Here is an 18003-nt window from a genome sequence, read left to right as displayed (position 1 = left end):
CACATACTCTCTATTATCTGAGGGGACTGTTGGCCCCCAATCCTAGAATACCACAGACGTAATGACTTCTGGCCAGACCAGGACAGCTACAGTAGGATTGGAGACACAACCCCCAACCAAATTGAGTAATTAATCATTTAACAACAGCCTCGTTGGCACAGATAGTTTGTTTAGAGATATATTCTGCTGGTTCGTTCCTTTAATTGTATGAAAAATATAAAATGTGTAATGTCTTTGTTACAATGCGGGCACGACAACAGCGGCCCAAAGGTACACTTGTAATGCACCAGGAAGGATTTCAAACTTTATATCAACTATACAATGTACAATGCATATTTGTCTGCAAATGTTGTAATGAGACTATCACGCAAAAATAAAGTTTAAAAAAAAAAAAAAAAAAGAGTCATTATTTTGCTCTAATGACACAGCACTAATGGGTTAACATTGCCCATGAGAATCAAAGACAATATAAAGAACTACTGCTTGCTCTGCTTGACAAAGACAACAATAAAAAGCACAGCAAAATTATACAGGACAGCCATAATTATAGTATCTGTGGCGCAGTGTGTGTTCCCACGGAAAAGTATAAAAGCACTTAAAATGGTACATGGACACGTTTAAAGATCTGTTCATTTGTCACAGAAAGCACTTCTAATTATACTCCCAATCAATCTGCACAGGCATGAAATGCAGCAGAATTCCTAAACAAAATTAGACACATGCAGTGCGCACACGTCTGCGGACATTGGGAGGTTTTTGTACCGGACAGAATTTACGTTTTAATCAAGTGATCTTGCTAATATTGCATGCTAGTTTGAGGGCAGGTTTCCTTCCAAGTGACATTACCAGAAATGTTTACACTTACATTTATGGGAAATGAACCCCTTAAGGACACATGACATGTTTGACACGTCATGATTCCCTTTTATTCCGGAAGTTTGATCCTTAAGGGGTTAAAGAAACACTCCAGACCCCCTAAGGCACTTTAGGGGCCTGGAGTAACCTTGTTACACCTATCTGGCTGTCAATCAGACAACCAGTCTTGTTACTTCCTGGTTTGTTTAGCTCAGTTGAGTGAAACTCAGGAGGCAGCAACGACTTTTCATTGAGCTGCATTGGAAAGTTTGTGATTGGACAGTCACATAAAGTCTGGGCGGGGTTAGAATGGGAGGGCTTGTAAAGGCTGCAGACAAGTGATCTGTTTTTAGCTATACCCCCAATGAAAAAAAAAAAACGTATTGGTAAATGCATGCACGTTTTCCTTGGGGTATATCTACTAAGCACTGATTTTTAATTGCAAAATATAATAAACATGGCACAAAACCGCTATATTTGTGGATTATATCATTTTAACCAATATATATGTGAATCAATTATCAATTGGAAAGCAGCTACCACACTAATGTGCAATTCCCCAAAACACACAAAAGTAGATGTATGCTAAAAAAATTTTAGAGTGGAGCGCTATTTTTTAAATTAGTGTGATAAACATGTAGTGAAAATACCTTTAGATATCAGATTTATCTAAAAAAACAAAAACAAACAACCAATTCTTTAAAATCTGGTGCATATAACTTTAAAAAGATACTATTACAAACCTGTATTCCTAGCACTATAGTTCCCCCTTCCTCCCCCATCTCTTGTGGCCCCCCAACCCGGCCAATAAAGGGTTAAAAACCCTTATTTACTTGCCAGATCCCTGAATGCTGGGTCCGTACTCCGCCTCCTTCGGTGTAATCCGATAGGGGGGGAGGCTAATGCGTATGTGCAGCGAGTTCGAGGCAGGTTAATGCAGCGATTATTTTTTGTCTGATTTTGCAGGTCACACAATTGGGAGACATGATTTCCCTAGAGTTGCCCAAGATAAATATGCCTGGGTACCACCTGATAATTCTAAGACAAATATTCCTCCTTTCTCAGCAAATAGTAATTTGCTTGTTTATACTTTGAATTACCGAGCTGCTTATATTTAAAAATAGATGTGGCCTTTGAGTGGTAATTTGCAATCATAAGCTGCTAAAATGCTCTAAAATGAGACACAGGCAAAGCATTAACTTTGGAAAAATATGAAATTTGTGTTGTCTCAAACGTTCTCGTTTAACATCCACATGTACCCTAGGGTACCTACTTAAAAAAAGCGGTAGGCCTTTGTGGGGTAGTTCGGATTGGCAACCTGCTAAAATGCAACACAGACCTAGCAACACCTCTTACACAGCACTGTAACTTCACAAAATGGTGCCTAGTTCAAACATTGGGCGTATTGTTTTACTCAGAAGATGTAACGGAGCATAGTAATTTGGGAGTTTTTAATCACATTGACACATCCCAAATACCCAGCAAAAATATAACAAATACGTTTAAAAAACAAAACAAAATGTCGGCACGTTAAGGCACAATATACGCCATATGAGTTACCCTGGAGTGTCTACTTTCACAAATGGTAGACTTTTGTGGGGTTATTTGAACAGTCAAATGCCATAATGCTACAAAATGAGACAGAGGCCCATCAAACCCATCTCTCAAAATTCTACTGTAAAAACTGAAATAGTCAGGTCTCTTATATGGCACTGTAGCTTCACGAAATAGTACCAGAGGCATACATTGGGGTATTGTTTTACTCAGGAGAGTTAGCTGAGCATAATTTGGTGGTATGGTCATTGTGGCATATATCAAATATACAAAATGGTCAGAAAAATTGTAATGCGTATACAAAAAAAAAAATACAAAAAAATTAAAAATATATATACATTTTTTTTTTTTTTAAACCACAAACTTTTGTATGTCCTGGTAAATATATGGTGGCATGTTAAGGAACAATATATGCCATATGAGATATCCTGGGGTGTATACTTTCACAAATGGTAAGTCTTTGTGGGGTTATTTGAACAAACTGCAAATTGTAACCGTGGGAACAGAAATAGCCTGAACTCTTATATAGCATTGTAGCTTCACAAAATAGTGGTAAGGCCATACAATGGGGCTATAAACGGAATTCTATATAGGGTTTTGTACAAGAACAGCACATATCAGCTTTATAAAATGCACATAAAAACCAAAACCTTGTTATATATCTGTATGACAAAAACATAAAAAAAATACATTTTACTACAATATTTAGACGATATGTAAATTATGTCAAAATAACTTTAGGTAAATAGTCTATAATGTCTACTTTATATAAATATATACTTCTGTCTGGCAATTCTGTTTTCTGTGATGGCTATTAAGCTTACTAGACAAACATACCAACTTCTAAAATTGTTACACATAGACATTTTATTTTACACCTTGCATTTTGTGACCTGGAACTACCAAAAAAAAAATTTAATTTGTAGACCTATTATGTACTCGGTAAATTATTATTATTTTATTATTTATATAGCGCCATCAGATTCCGCAGCGCTGTACAATGGGCCAGGATTCAGCTGTAAGCAACACGCTCATATAAAATGTTGCCTCCTGGATAATGAGAATAATTTGTATTTTAAACATTAGCTAAATCAGGATAAATATATGAATTTAGTTTTTAATTTCTTTTCTTAAGCTGCACGTATTATGCACACATTATTATTGTAAAAACTGAATAAATGGTGTATTGTTTTGCATTGTTTTTATATATAATAGAGGAGAATTTAAATATGTACATGTCAAATCAAAATAAAGCCTTTTTTCCCCCAATTTACAAAACTGTATATAATTAGTGTTGGTGCAATAAAAGAGAAAAATGCAAATTGCAGATGAACACAAACAGCAAAAAAAAACAAAGTGTGCTTGTGTTCTTAAGTGCAAGACAGGTTTCTGAAACGGTGTCCTTAAGCGGTTAAGAAACGAAGGGAAAGTTAATAGTGTGCATTTCCTATTTGATTAAACCGCTCAAAGTCAAAAGAAAAACTCACCGTAGTGTGTAATTTGTGCTGCAGTCTCTCACCTTTGCTTGTGTAGTCACAAATGACTTACGGTATTTATAAAAAATGTGTCATTGTATAAGTACTCTACCTCGGATGTCTGAGTGACATGTAAACGATCAGCAAAGTACGTCACACAAAACAGAATTTGAATACAGGTGAATTCTAAAACTCTAAGGAGGAAATTATATATATTATATTCAATAAAAACCCAAAAGGAAAAACAAAACATGCATATTTAAATAACTTGAGGTTTTTAGTATCAATCCAATCCAATTCTTTGTATGAATCCAAGTGTAAGCTCACGTGGCACATTATTATCATTATTGGGATTTATATAGAGGCAACTTATTCCGCAGCGCTTTACAATATTATGAAAGGGGGAAATTTTACCATAAGTGAGACAATTATAAAATTTTACAGGAAAAATATGTAGAGGAGGACCCTGCTCAAAACAAGTTAAAACCTCTTAGGCGAGTCCTACACTATCAATTTACCTTGCTAAAACATACTGATACGTACTAAACTTTTGATCAAAATACTTTTGACTGCCCGTGAATTACGGCAAGGAACAAAATTCTTTGCTTTGGCTATAAGCTATTTAGGTCTAGAACTCTTGAATAGTTTTATAAATATGGGCAAGTTTTTTAATATGAAATTTTTCTCAATCAGACTGCAGGTTTGCAACCGTGAATTCCAGCTAGGATTCCATTTTTCTTTTCCACGCAGAGTCCCAAAGAGGGCCCACACGCCAACTCCACCCAGTGGCAGATTTTTACAGGGAAAGCCGCAAGCCTCCTAGACGTCACTCTGGCCGGCCATGTGGAACTACCCATCCAATCGTAAAACTTTAACCAGGTTGCTATTCACCAACGCAAGTGTGACAAGTGTTTTTTTGACCAAGGGTGGTGGAGATCTACATGGGGATAAACACTTGTTTCTTTATGTGTTTTGGGGGATATATTGTAATGGTGCCCTGATATCTGGGAGATAACGTAGTGGTTACTGATCAAGTTATCTCCCAGACTTACAGGCGCCATGGTGGGACTTTCATTGTTCTAATCATGGACCCCATGTTGGGGTCGTGTGTAAAAAAGTGTGCCTTGTTCCCAATAAAGATAGTTCTTATTCACCCTTCACCAATACTCGGATAGTGTTTGGGTGAGACAGCTATAATCCCTCCAGGTATCCTTCGCTCAATTAGAGGGACCCTTGACAGAGACACTCAAGCTGAGTGCAGAGCTCTGTTACAGTATAAGAAGAACACAGAAGAAAAGGAGGAAGCTCATCTGCAGAAAGTAAGGAGAAAAGGCTATTGAACGGTTAGCGGGAAAAGGAAGGGTTAGCGGGAAAGGGAGGAGGAGAAAAACGAAGGGTCAGTGGGAAAGGAAGGAGGAGAAAAACCAAGGGTCAGCAGGAAAGGGAGGAGGAGAAAAACGAAGGGTCAGCAGGAAAGGGAGGAAAAGAAAAACCAAGGGTCAGCGGGAAAGGGAGGAGGAGAAAAGCAAGGGTCAGCGGGAAAGGGAGGAGGAGAAAAGCAAGGGTCAGCGGGAAAGCAAAGGTCAGCTGGAAACCAAGGAAGAAAGGAAATAAATGCAGGAATGGAAGGAAGAAGCTCCAAAGAGTTCTTCAAGAGATTCCAGCTGATACAAGTGCACTAGGCAGTGACTTAACCGACTTAGACAACAGTAACAAAACTGAATAGCATGGTCAACAGCAAACTCTGGACCTTCACTGGTGGTGACCAGCCATCATTTTCATACGCAGCCAGCTACAGCCTGCATTGGAAATGGTTTGGCGAGTTCCTCAAATCTTAAAATAGAGTAACCAGGTCCAGCACGGCCCCATGAGAGCTGGCTGTGGCCCAATAAAAAGCTGAATGACACGGAATGTTTGTGGTACAATCATACACTGTTTATATACAAGAATAACATCAAAAGGTAGTTCGAAAATGTATTTTCTGATTGTGGGAAATCGGTTACAGTGAACTCTAACAAAGCCATTAAACGTAATTTATGAGCTCACTCATCCAGTATCTACAAACAAAACATGTAATGATCTAGCCCTAAACTAGACTTCTCTCCCGCACATCTCCAACGTAGAACATCTGCAAAGGCCAGCTGAATGTCAGCTTTCAACCATCCCAATCTCAGCAGGACAGTCCCGATTGTCGGGTCTGGTCCTGCTGTCCCTACTTTGCTCCCTGGCACCCCAATGTTGGGGACATCAAGAAACTGTACCCAAAAAAGTGTGGCTCATGCTGCACTCAGAGCACTAGGAACCTGAAACAGTGCTCCGTGCATGTCCTGCCCTCGAAATCAATAAAATAAAAAGGTAACGCACGTTATAAGGGATGTTCAATGTTTTATTTAGTGGTGTAAATTCCGGAGAAGTGACAAGTTTCCCTTTAATCATCCCTGTGCTGTGTCGGAGTTCTTTTTTGGCAGAACAAGGAGAATTTGATGCCACAACTGTTCTGGCATCATTTTAGGACGACACAGTGATCCTGCTCTAAGTGTAATTAAAAAAAAAACTAAAAACTAAAAAACAACCTTTGGAAAAATCTTTACAATGGAATAAGTTATGTTTTTCATTAGGCATATTACAGCATACATGGCGACTCTTCCTAGAATCTACCAGCAACATGTGATCTAGAATATAATGCAGAAGGAAAAAGGCTGCTTTTTGCCCTGCAGAATTTTACGATTTTATTAAACCAATCAGGAAAAGAACACATTTATAAAAACTTAACTTTTTTTTGTTTTAATTTTTAACTTTCCCTCCACAAATTTTTAATAAAATAATGGTTAATTATTGCTTAGTACAGTCAGTGTCGAGGAGCTCCACTAACCCTGTTCTGCATGAATGAGTTAGAGAGAAGATCTCTGAGCGTGCCCAGAGGCAGTTTGGGGGTGGAGAAAGGGGGGTAGTTCCAGGAAAATTAGGAAATATGAGTAGCAATCCGGAACGGGTGACGCTACGGATGCCCACGGCACTAATGCCCGCAGACTGTTCAAGTAGGCAGGTTTAACCACCACAGGACAAGGGAAATACAACAACATTTTGACAATTATAGCCAGTCATCTGTCGTAAAGGGGTTCAATAACTTGTTTTAGGGAGCAGGTGCCACTATTACACACACCTAGCGGAAGGTAGTCTGAAAACATTGCTGGAAGGCAGCCAGCTATCTGCAGACCGCGAGTACCACTGATTGCATGTGTATGAACCCGATTAGCAACACCCAAATCATACTGTACAGAACACCAGGCATTAAAAAAGGAAAACAAAATTAATAAAAAAAAATTAAAAAAACAGACGTGACTACTAAGAGGTTTAGTCACTGAACACCGATTTGCAGTAAATTAAAATTCAGAATTGCAATACTTAGGCAGCAATAGATTTAAAAATAAATTATCCGACCCCTTTTGAAAAGATTGCCACGTCCACCAAGAATTCCTGGACACGGATTATTCACGGCACGGGAAAGTGATGAAAGTGATTTAAAGTCCACAGAATGCCCGATTAGTTTTTCCCCTGATGTACTACCTGCAGCATTTACCTACACACTAGAGGGCAGCACTTTCCATTAGTTTGATCTGTCCTGGGAAGTAGGACGATATGGGCCTCTTACCAACCTGGCTACAGGGACAGCTTGACTATTTCATCCTAAATGTTTAAATTGGGTTTTCAATTCACTACAACCCAGTGCTTAGCAAATACATTTTAAATAGTCCATATGTTCAGACACATAAAATATGTTCTAAATTATTGCAATATGAGAACTGAAAACATCTAAAATGTTGAGTTGAGTCCATCCCTCCCCAATTAGACCACCCTTTATGCAGGAAATTGCTAATAAATTGAACATTGCTTCAGTGTCATAAATTTCTCCCATTACACAAATGTAAAAGAAAAAACAAACAAATGCATTAAGAAAAAATAATGAAATATGACTGCGTTACCATATGAATCCCATTTCCTTACGAAATCTGTTATTTGTTACCGCACAGCAAAATAAATCTGGGGAAATATGAGAAAAGGATAATAGAATTAATTATTCAGCGCGATTTGTATTTACAATACACAGAATCTAGGAGTCACCTTTGTACACATTTCTGGAGACCTGCCAAGAATGGGGTACTTTGATGCAGTTGGCAGGCTTATGCAATGTATGATCATATAATGTAACCAAACCCCCATTATTTGTTACCTAGGTGAGGTGTTTTTAAATAGTACTATTTAGGATTTGAAAGCACTGTTTAGTTAATAAGCGAGTGCACTCGTTTTTGTATTTTGGTCCCAGTAGCACCCTATAATGTATGCATGTTTCGGTGAGTGCAGCCCTCCTGACTTTGTTTATATATAATTACAAATATCAATACATATATAAAAACGGGCTGTGGATTAACATCACAGGTTAAAGGACCACTCTAGTGCCAGGAAAACACTCGTTTTCCTGGCAGTAGAGTGCCCTGAGGGTGCCCCCACCCTCAGGGACCCACTCCCGCCGGGCTCTGGGGGGAGGAAGGGGTTAAACTTACCTCTTTCTCCAGCGCTGGGCGGGGAGCTTTCCTCCTCCTCCTCTTCTTCCGCGCTCGCATTCAGCCGGTCGCATAGGAAAGCATTCATAATGCTTTCCTATGGACGCTTGCGTGCTCTCACTGTGATTTTCACAGTGAGAAGCACGCAAGCGCCTCTAGCGGCTGTCAATGAGACAGTTTCTCTGAAACTGCTATGTTTATATAAAAAAAAGGGTAAAAGCTAGCTGGACCTGGCACCCAGACCACTTCATTAAGCTGAAGTGGGCTGGGTGCCTAGAGTGGTCCTTTAATTATTTAACAAACATTTTGTTTTGCTCCCCTCCTCTTCTTTTTATTCATCACTGTTTACAGATGTAAAGGACTACAAAGAGGGAAGGAAGAAAAAAAATATATAAATAAAAAAAAAGTTACTTTGCAGGAATTGCTAGCAGGGACTGTGTGACACGACTTGGGGGCACAATAAATAGGTGTCATCTTGTTGGCTTGATGACATCCTTCTGAAATCACCAACATTCTTTAATGTTTTCGTGGAAGCTGTGCGGTAAAGATGAGCTAATCGAGGGCTGAAATTTCGAATACCAAACGGTGGTCATACTGCGCACCTTGCTGCCAAGAAGCTATTAGGGTCACATGAAGTGCACAAATGAATCGAAAGAAGGTAAAACTGGTTTTACAAGATCTTTCAATGTATAGACTGGTGGAAACAACACGCGTTCACGAAGAACCACAAAGGTAAACGGGATACAAAGAAAAACGATTCAAAGCAAATTTAAAGGGACAGTCATTGTAAAAAGTATTCTGCACCTGTGCCTCAGCGCTGGTATTACATTAAAAGTGATCTGCCCAGTACTGTAATTAGCAACACAAGGTACCAAGCCTGCCTAAGGGTAGTGAGAAAAAAAAATTCTTAGCTAGCAGCAACTATTAGTTTGTTTAACTATTCAACTCGTCTTCCACTACTGGTAAGGAACATTATACGATGGAAAATACAAACATGTATTCCTAATGCTATAGTGTCCTACTAACTATTTAGTGGCAAAAGAAAAAGATGTGAGGGGTTTACCTTTTAGACCTTGCTGCAGTTGTTGTTGCAGCCCCGCCTTTCTGGCTGAGATTATCTACATTGATGATCTCAGCCAATCCAATGCTTCCATTGGGAGCTCTAGCAGTGGCATTTGATTGAGAACTGAGGCGGACGATGTTCTCATCAAAAGATAAGCACCTCTAGTGGATATCAGGAAGACGGCCACTAGAGGCAAAAAGACACACAACAGTGAAGCATATAGTAAAGGGATGCCTTCGAGGCATCTTTGAGACAAAACAAGCCAACACACACACACACACAGTATCTTGCAAAAGTGAGTACACCCCTCATATTTTTGTAAATATTTTATATATCTTTTCATGTGACAACACTGAAGAAATAACACTCTGCTACAATGTAAAGTAGTAAGTGTACAGCCTGTACAGAGAGTGCAGAATTATTAGGCAAATGAGTATTTTGACCACATCATCCTCTTTATGCATGTTGTCTTACTCCAAGCTGTATAGGCTCGAAAGCCTACTACCAATTAAGCATATTAGGTGATGTGCATCTCTGTAATGAGAAGGGGTGTGGTCTAATGACATCAACACCCAATATCAGGTGTGCATAATTATTAGGCAACTTCCTTTCCTTTGGCAAAATGGGTCAAAAGAAGGACTTGACAGGCTCAGAAAAGTCAAAAATAGTGAGATATCTTGCAGGGGGATGCAGCACTCTTAAAATTGCAAAGCTTCTGAAGCGTGATCATCAAACAATCAAGTGTTTCATTCAAAATAGTCAACAGGGTCGCAAGAAGCGTGTGGAAAAACCAAGGCGCAAAATAACTGCCCATGAACTGAGAAAAGTCAAGCGTGCAGCTGCCAAGATGCCACTTGCCACCAGTTTGGCCATATTTCAGAGCTGCAACATCACTGGAGTGCCCAAAAGCACAAGGTGTGCAATACTCAGAGACATGGCCAAGGTAAGAAAGGCTGAAAGACGACCACCACTGAACAAGACACACAAGCTGAAACGTCAAGACTGGGCCAAGAAATATCTCAAGACTGATTTTCTAAGGTTTTATGGACTGATGAAATGAGAGTGAGTCTTGATGGGCCAGATGGATGGGCCCGTGGCTGGATTGGTAAAGGGCAGAGAGCTCCAGTCCGACTCAGACGCCAGCAAGGTGGAGGTGGAGTACTGGTTTGGGCTGGTATCATCAAAGATGAGCTTGTGGGGCCTTTTCGGGTTGAGGATGGAGTCAAGCTCAACTCCCAGTCCTACTTCCAGTTTCTGGAAGACACCTTCTTCAAGCAGTGGTACAGGAAGAAGTCTGCATCCTTCAAGAAAAACATGATTTTCATGCAGGACAATGCTCCATCACACGCGTCCAAGTACTCCACAGCGTGGCTGGCAAGAAAGGGTATAAAAGAAGAAAATCTAATGACATGGCCTCCTTGTTCACCTGATCTGAACCCCATTGAGAACCTGTGGTCCATCATCAAATGTGAGATTTACAAGGAGGGAAAACAGTACACCTCTCTGAACAGTGTCTGGGAGGCTGTGGTTGCTTCTGCACGCAATGTTGATGGTGAACAGATCAAAACACTGACAGAATCCATGGATGGCAGGCTTTTGAGTGTCCTTGCAAAGAAAGGTGGCTATATTGGTCACTGATTTGTTTTTGTTTTGTTTTTGAATGTCAGAAATGTATATTTGTGAATGTTGAGATGTTATATTGGTTTCACTGGTAAAAATAAATAATTGAAATGGGTATATATTTATTTTTTGTTAAGTTGCCTAATAATTATGCACAGTAATAGTCACCTGCACACACAGATATCCCCCTAAAATAGCTAAAACTAAAAACAAACTAAAAACTACTTCCAATAATATTCAGCTTTGATATTAATGAGTTTTTTGGGTTCATTGAGAACATGGTTGTTGTTCAATAATAAAATTAATCCTCAAAAATACAACTTGCCTAATAATTCTGAACTCCCTGTATAACAGTGAAAATTTGCTGTCCCCTCAAAATAACTCAACACACAGCCATTAATGTCTAAACTGTTGGCAACAAAAGTGAGTGCATCCCTAAGTGGAAATGTACAAATTGGGACCAAAGTGCCAATATTTTGTGTGGCCGCCATTATTATCCAGCACTGCCTTAACCCTCATAGGCATGGTGTTCACCAGAGCTTCACAGGCTACCATTGAAGTCTTCTTTCACTCCTGGAGCTGGTGGATGTTAGAGACCTTGCGCTCCCCCCACCTTTCATTTGAGGATACCCCACAGATGCTCAATAGAGTTTAGGTCTGGAAACATGCTTGGCCAGTCCATCACCTCTACCTTCAGCTTCTTTAGCAAGGCAGTGGTCGTCTTGGAGGTGTGTTTTTGGGTAGTTTTGTTGGAATATTATTGGGCAGACTAGCTGGGCCGAATGTTTCTTATCTGCAGTCACATTTAATGTTTCTATGAATACTGCCCTGAGGCCCAGTCTCCGAAAGGAGGGGATCCTGCTCTGCTTCAGTATGTCACAGTACATGTTGGCATTCATGGTTCCCTCAATGAACTGTAGCTCCCCAGTGCCGGCAGCACTCATGCAGGCCCAGACCATGACACTCCCACCACCATGCTTGACTGTAGGCAAGACACACTTGTCTTTGTACTCCTCACCTGGTTGCCACCACACACGCTTAACACCATCTGAACCAAATAAGTTTATCTTGGTCTCAATCGGACCACAGGACATGGTTTCAGTTATCCATGTCCTTAGTCTGCTTGTCTTCAGCAAAACGTTTGCGGGCTTTCTTGTGCATCATCTTTAGAAAAGGGTTCCTACTGGGACGACAGCCATGCAGACCAATTTGATGCAGTGTGCGGCGTATGGTCTGAGCACTGACAGGCTGACCCTCCACCCCTTCAACCACTGCAGCAATGCCGGCAGCACACATACGTCTATTTCCCAAAGACAAGCTCTGTATATTACGCGGAGCACGTGCACTCAACTTCTTTGGTCGACCATGGCGAGGCCTCTTCTGTGTGGAACCTGTCCTGTGAAACCATTGTATGGTCTTGCCCACTGTGCTGCAGCTCAGTTTCAGGGTCTTGGCAATCTTCTTATAGCCTAGGCCATCTTTATGCAGAGCAACAATTATTTTTTTCAGATCCTCAGAGAGTTCTTTGCCATGAGGTGCCATGTTGAACTTCCAGTGGCCAGTATAAGAGAGTGTAAGGGCGATAACACCAAATTAACACACATGAGACCTTGTAACACTAATGAGTCACATGACACTGGGGAGGGAACATTGCTAATTAGGCCCAGTTTGGACATTTCCACTTAGTGGCTGTGTGTTGAGTTATTTTGAGGGGGCAGCAGTTACTGTTATACAGGCTGTACACTTACTACTTTACATTGTAGCAGAGTGTCATTTCTTCAGTGTTGTCACATGAAAAGATATAATAAAATATTTACAAAAATGTGAGGGGTGTCCTTACATTTTGCAAGATACTGTGTGTGTGTGTGTGTGTGTGTGTGTGTGTATGTATGTGTATATATATATATATATATATTTTTTTTTTTAAAGAGAAGGTTATCATCTCTGCGTGCTAAAATCCCATCATCACAACACTAAAGATATCCAAGAAAAATGGGGTTTACTTTGTAAATGTCGGACTGATGGTTGCTTTGTGCTACAAATGTGTCTGTTCAAGAGGCAGCTCATGAAGGTTAAAAAGTTGTGCTTATTTTACTCGTTTAGTATAAAGAATACCGTATATACTCGAGTATAAGCCGACCCGAATATAAGCCGAGGCCCCTAATTTTACCCCAAAAAACTGGGAAAACTTATTGACTCGAGTATAAGACTAGGGTGGGAAATGCAGCAGCTACTGGTAAATTTCTAAATAAAATTAGATCCTAAAAAAATTAAATGAATTGGATATTTATTTACAGTGTGTGTATATAATGAATGCAGTGTGTGTGTATGAATGCAGTGTGTGTATGAATGCAGTGTGTGTGTGTATGAATGCAGTGTGTGTGTGTATGAATGCAGTGTGTGTGTGTGTGTGTGTGTGTATGAATGCAGTGTGTGTGTGTGTGTATGAGTGCAGTGTGTGTGTATGAGTGCAGTGTGTGTGTGTATGAGTGCAGTGTGTGTGTGTATGAATGCAGTGTGTGTGTGTATGAATGCAGTGTGTGTGTGTGTGTGTGTGTGATGCAGAGCCTTGGTGGGGGGTGGGCATTTTTATTATTATTTTTTAATTATTATAATTTTAATATTAATTTATTTTTTGTTATATTAATATTTTTTTAAATTTTACTATTATTATTTTTTATTATTAGTAATATTTTATTATTTAAATTTGTATTACTTTTTTCGTCCCCTCTCCCTGCTTGTTAGCTGGCCAGGGAGGGGGGCTCTCACTCCCTGGTGGTCCAGTGACATTAGCAGTTCAGTGGAGGGGGGCTGGCAGAGAGCGCTTACCTCTCCTGCAGCTCCTGTCATCTCCCTCCTCCTCCGCGCCGGTCCGGTCAGCCCCCTCTGCAAGTCCCAGTGTAAGTCTCGCGGCCGCACTATGACCCCGCGGCTCTCGCGAGACTTACACTGGGAGCTGACAGGGGAGCTGACCGGACCGGCGCGGAGGAGAAGGGAGCTGACAGGAGCTGCAGGAGAGGTAAGTAAGAGCTTCCTGCCAGCCCCCCTCCTACACAGCCCCCAGTCTGTATTATGGCAATGTAAATTGCCATAATACAGACATTGACTCGAGTATAAGTCGAGTTGGGGTTTTTCAGCACAAAAAATGTGCCGAAAAACTCGACTTATACTCTAGTATATACGGTACATCTAAATACCAGTAAAAAATAAAAGGACTATCTGACAGTAGATCACCATTAAATTTGCGTGCAAATGGGAGATAAGACTTTTTGCCTACATACATTTGTCAAAAAATGCAAGATAATGTGAACATCATTCTAACCCTGTCAAAAAGTTATTTAGTGTTTTCTAAATATTTAAAGGGACACTTAGATTTCTCAAATGCTTTGTGTGTTAAGAGCGTGTCGTCGTCCCCCCCCCCCCCCCCCTTCTCATTGAACTGAATTAGGAAGCCTGTGATTGGACAGTCACAGAAAGTCTGGGTGGGATTAGAAGGGGAGGGCTTTCAAAGGCTGCAGACAAGAGAAATACAGCTTCTATAGCTGTTTTAGATCTAACCCAATGAAAAATAATGCATAATTAAATACAAATTCTTCATTTGGGGTATATCTACTAAGCAGTAATTTTTATTTTATTTATTTGGGCGGTGGGGTGGCCCTTTAATAGCCCTTTAATAGCAGTGAAACAAAAAATGTAGTCCAAAATAACCAATTTGGAAAAATTATCCCATTCCGTGATAGAGACAGCTTGACTATTGTAGTTTAAATTTAGCAATACTGATTTCAATTCATTATCCCCAGGTTTAATATATAAACCCCACAGATCATGACACAAATCGGGCCATTTACACTACCAGTAAATGAAGACACCAATTTAGTTTTACAAAAAACAAAAAACACAGTAAAAAAATTGATAATTTCTGTGGATTTCCAAGCGTCACCTCGGGTCTAAATCCAAACCAGCAAGTACTGTGGTTATATATGTGTCCGCTTTAGAAAAGATTAGCAACATTTTTGTCCCATTTGTGGCCATTCAGTGGTTCAGCTGTTCGAACGAACGTGGTAATTGGCAAAATGCAGTCTACAATAATTATCTTTGTGGTTGGAACATCTGCTGGGAAAGCTAATCTGATAAACCGTAACCACCCAAAATGCTTCACTGGAGCAGCTGTTCAGCGAACGAGCAGCTGGGGTCTAACTTAACCTCTTAATCACAAAAGTGCTTAAAGGAACACTGTAGGCACTTTACAAATTTCACTCTAGTGAAGTTGTTATGGTGCCTGCAGTCCTATTCCCGAAACCCTTTAGTTTACTAATTAGACGGCATGGAAGAGTGGCTTCAAACCCACCTCCAAGCCCTCTGGGTATGGGAGTCGGGAGTCTTACTCACTAAATCTCATATCATGATATCACACACGCATGCGCAGTGCAGTCACAATCATAGAGGTTCATTGCATTCAATCATTCTCTATGGCAGAATCTTGGGAGCATCACAGCGAGTGCTGCGCATGCACCCAAGGTCCCCAAAGCTCCTCTATGAAGAGCATTGGAGACACGCATCCTGATGACACAACACAAGGAGGAGGCTGAGGCTGCGGCAGCGGTGAGAGAGAATCTGTGCTGGAGAAAAAGTCATTGGTTTTATTTTCATTTATTTTGGTTTTTTTTAATGTTACATGTGGGGGGGAGCTTATTGGTAAGGGTTCAGGGTTGTAGCTTTAGGAATACAGATCTGTATTCCTATTTCTACAGTGTTCCTCTAAATCAGCCATATCAATAGAGGAGTTTTTATCTATTATTTATTTTAATAACTGAAGCACTTTTCGACTCAAAAGAACACATAATTCAACTTACTACATAGATGAGAAAGAAAGGGGAGTATAAAAAATGCAGCTCAAACCGAGTTGGCGTTATTGTATGAAGGCAGCAGGATCAGCGCTTGTGAGATATCCTGCAGAGTTATTAAACAATTCTTTAATAACTTTTGTTTTCTTAAGTGGAACATGCACAACATGATACCCAACTAAAAGATAGTTACGGGTTGTGGCATTATTCTCAGTTTTTCCTTTTCCAATTTAGACTGTATGACTGGCTGTCCTCGCACAGCCAGAGCACGCCATACAAATTAAATTTAACCCTCACATTGCCACGCACACGTATGGCGGTACTAGCCGACCGTCCGCGTAACAGTGCCATATTTCTTTGCAGATATGCGAGTCCGGACAGCACAAAAGTGTTGTCAGTGTGTTTTCAGTCGCTCTACTCTCCTACATAATGAAAAACGGTCACATCCAGAGAACAAAAATCTTTATCTCTTTAATAAAAATAAAAAGCTTTGTGAAAAAGCTCACAGTAATTAAAGGGACACTGTAGGCACCCAGACCACTTCAGGCCATTGAAGTGGTCTGGGTGCTGTGTCCCTTTTGCACTTTGTTTACATTGCAGCTTTAAGTCTGCCCTCAGTGGCTGTCTTCCAAACAGCCACTTAAGGGCTTCCTGAATCGAAACGGACCTTTGGACATTTTTCCCCATAGGATTCAATGCTTTCCTATGGGGAGGTCTAATGCATGCGCATTAGCGTCCGCACGTCGCGGGACTTCAGAGGAGCCACGACCCAGCGCCGAAGAACAACTGCGCTGGGATAAGATAAGTAAATAAAGGGGAAGAGGAGGTGCGAGGGCGGGGGGAGTGATAGTGCCAGGAGTAAGCTTTGCATTCCTGGAACTATAGTATCCCTTGAAGTAATTATCAAATTTGAGGCCCTTCCACCTTGCCAAGAGTTTCACAAAGTAAAGATGGCTGTGGAAATGCTTTGAACTCACTAAGGTTTACAATATTGATGAACCCACTGCATTAGCTAAAGATATTTGACTACTTACAATGATCGGGCACCAGAGAACTCCTAGAGCCATAACCACTATAGCACTCTGTAGCAGTTATGGTGCTTAAGGTCACAACAACTGTCCAGGATTTAGACATGCCTCAATTCTGTTCCAGTAGGAACACTGGCAAAACCTGCACCATTGCCTTGAGTCCTAGATTGGGAAGTAGAATTCAAGGTAGTATTTAGTTCTCGTGCTCACTTGAGGCCACTTAACGCTTGGCGACTAAACCTGTACAGGAAAGCAATCTAAACATTCGCGCAGGTATCAGATTGCACTTTAATGTCGTGTTTTCTCGAAAATCGGGGTAAAGAGACTTGCAAGGCATAACAATACTTCTCTAGGGCTTTTGTTGTGTTTCACATGGATAAGTAGTTGGTCATAAGTTATTCTGGACAGTCGGACCAAGAACTGGTGGAAGACTGTTGAAGAAGAGGTTCACCGGCTTAAAAAGGGGTACTGTTACAAAGGACTTCCAAACTATGGAGGTCCAGAGAACCGGTGGGTTCTCAGCTACATATTACAAATATGCAAGTTGTTTACAGATCACTAAATGGTCACGTTTATTTACTGTACCAATATCATATTATTTAACACATAACAGACATTTTTTAAAGTAGATTAATTTTATTACATGACAGCTCCCATGCCGTTCTGGATTACAAACTAGTCTTAACACAGCCCGAGGCAAATATTGCAAAATAATTATCTAGCATCCTCAAGACACTTCAGAAATACAATGAGCCAGAGCAGCGATGTTGCAAACCGTACGTCACGGTTGTCAGTATATACGCACACAACAAATTGTTTTACATGACTTACTAAGACATCTACGATTAACGGAGTCAACTAATGTCATGAAAAAAGAGATTACTGTAAAAATAACGGGTTAATGCGGCTACTGAACACAACATATCAGTAATATTTTTGTTGTGGTTGTTTATATTGATGATGGTTCTAAGAACTGTGTGATACATCCTGGTACAAACGATA

At 40.3% G+C, this 18003-nt stretch overlaps 1 protein-coding gene across 3 annotated transcripts in view; it reads right to left on the bottom strand.

Moving 5' to 3' along the window:
* Positions 1 to 18003, bottom strand: part of PKIG (cAMP-dependent protein kinase inhibitor gamma) — a 73240-nt gene that overhangs the window by 43626 nt on the left and 11611 nt on the right. The window contains exon 1 of one of the 3 annotated variants that reach the window (XM_063425608.1): positions 7868 to 7925. The exons of 1 other annotated variant lie outside the window; for it this stretch is intronic. The gene's annotated coding sequence lies outside the window, so the exon portion shown is untranslated. Of the gene's footprint in view, positions 1 to 3896; positions 3943 to 7867; positions 7926 to 18003 lie in introns of those variants that run through there. One more of the 3 variants, XM_063425609.1, reaches the window with a different exon arrangement.

Source organism: Pelobates fuscus, chromosome 6 (assembly GCF_036172605.1).
Source record: "Pelobates fuscus isolate aPelFus1 chromosome 6, aPelFus1.pri, whole genome shotgun sequence".
Classification (NCBI taxonomy): domain Eukaryota; kingdom Metazoa; phylum Chordata; class Amphibia; order Anura; family Pelobatidae; genus Pelobates; species Pelobates fuscus.
This window is presented reverse-complemented; position numbering and strand designations above follow the sequence as displayed.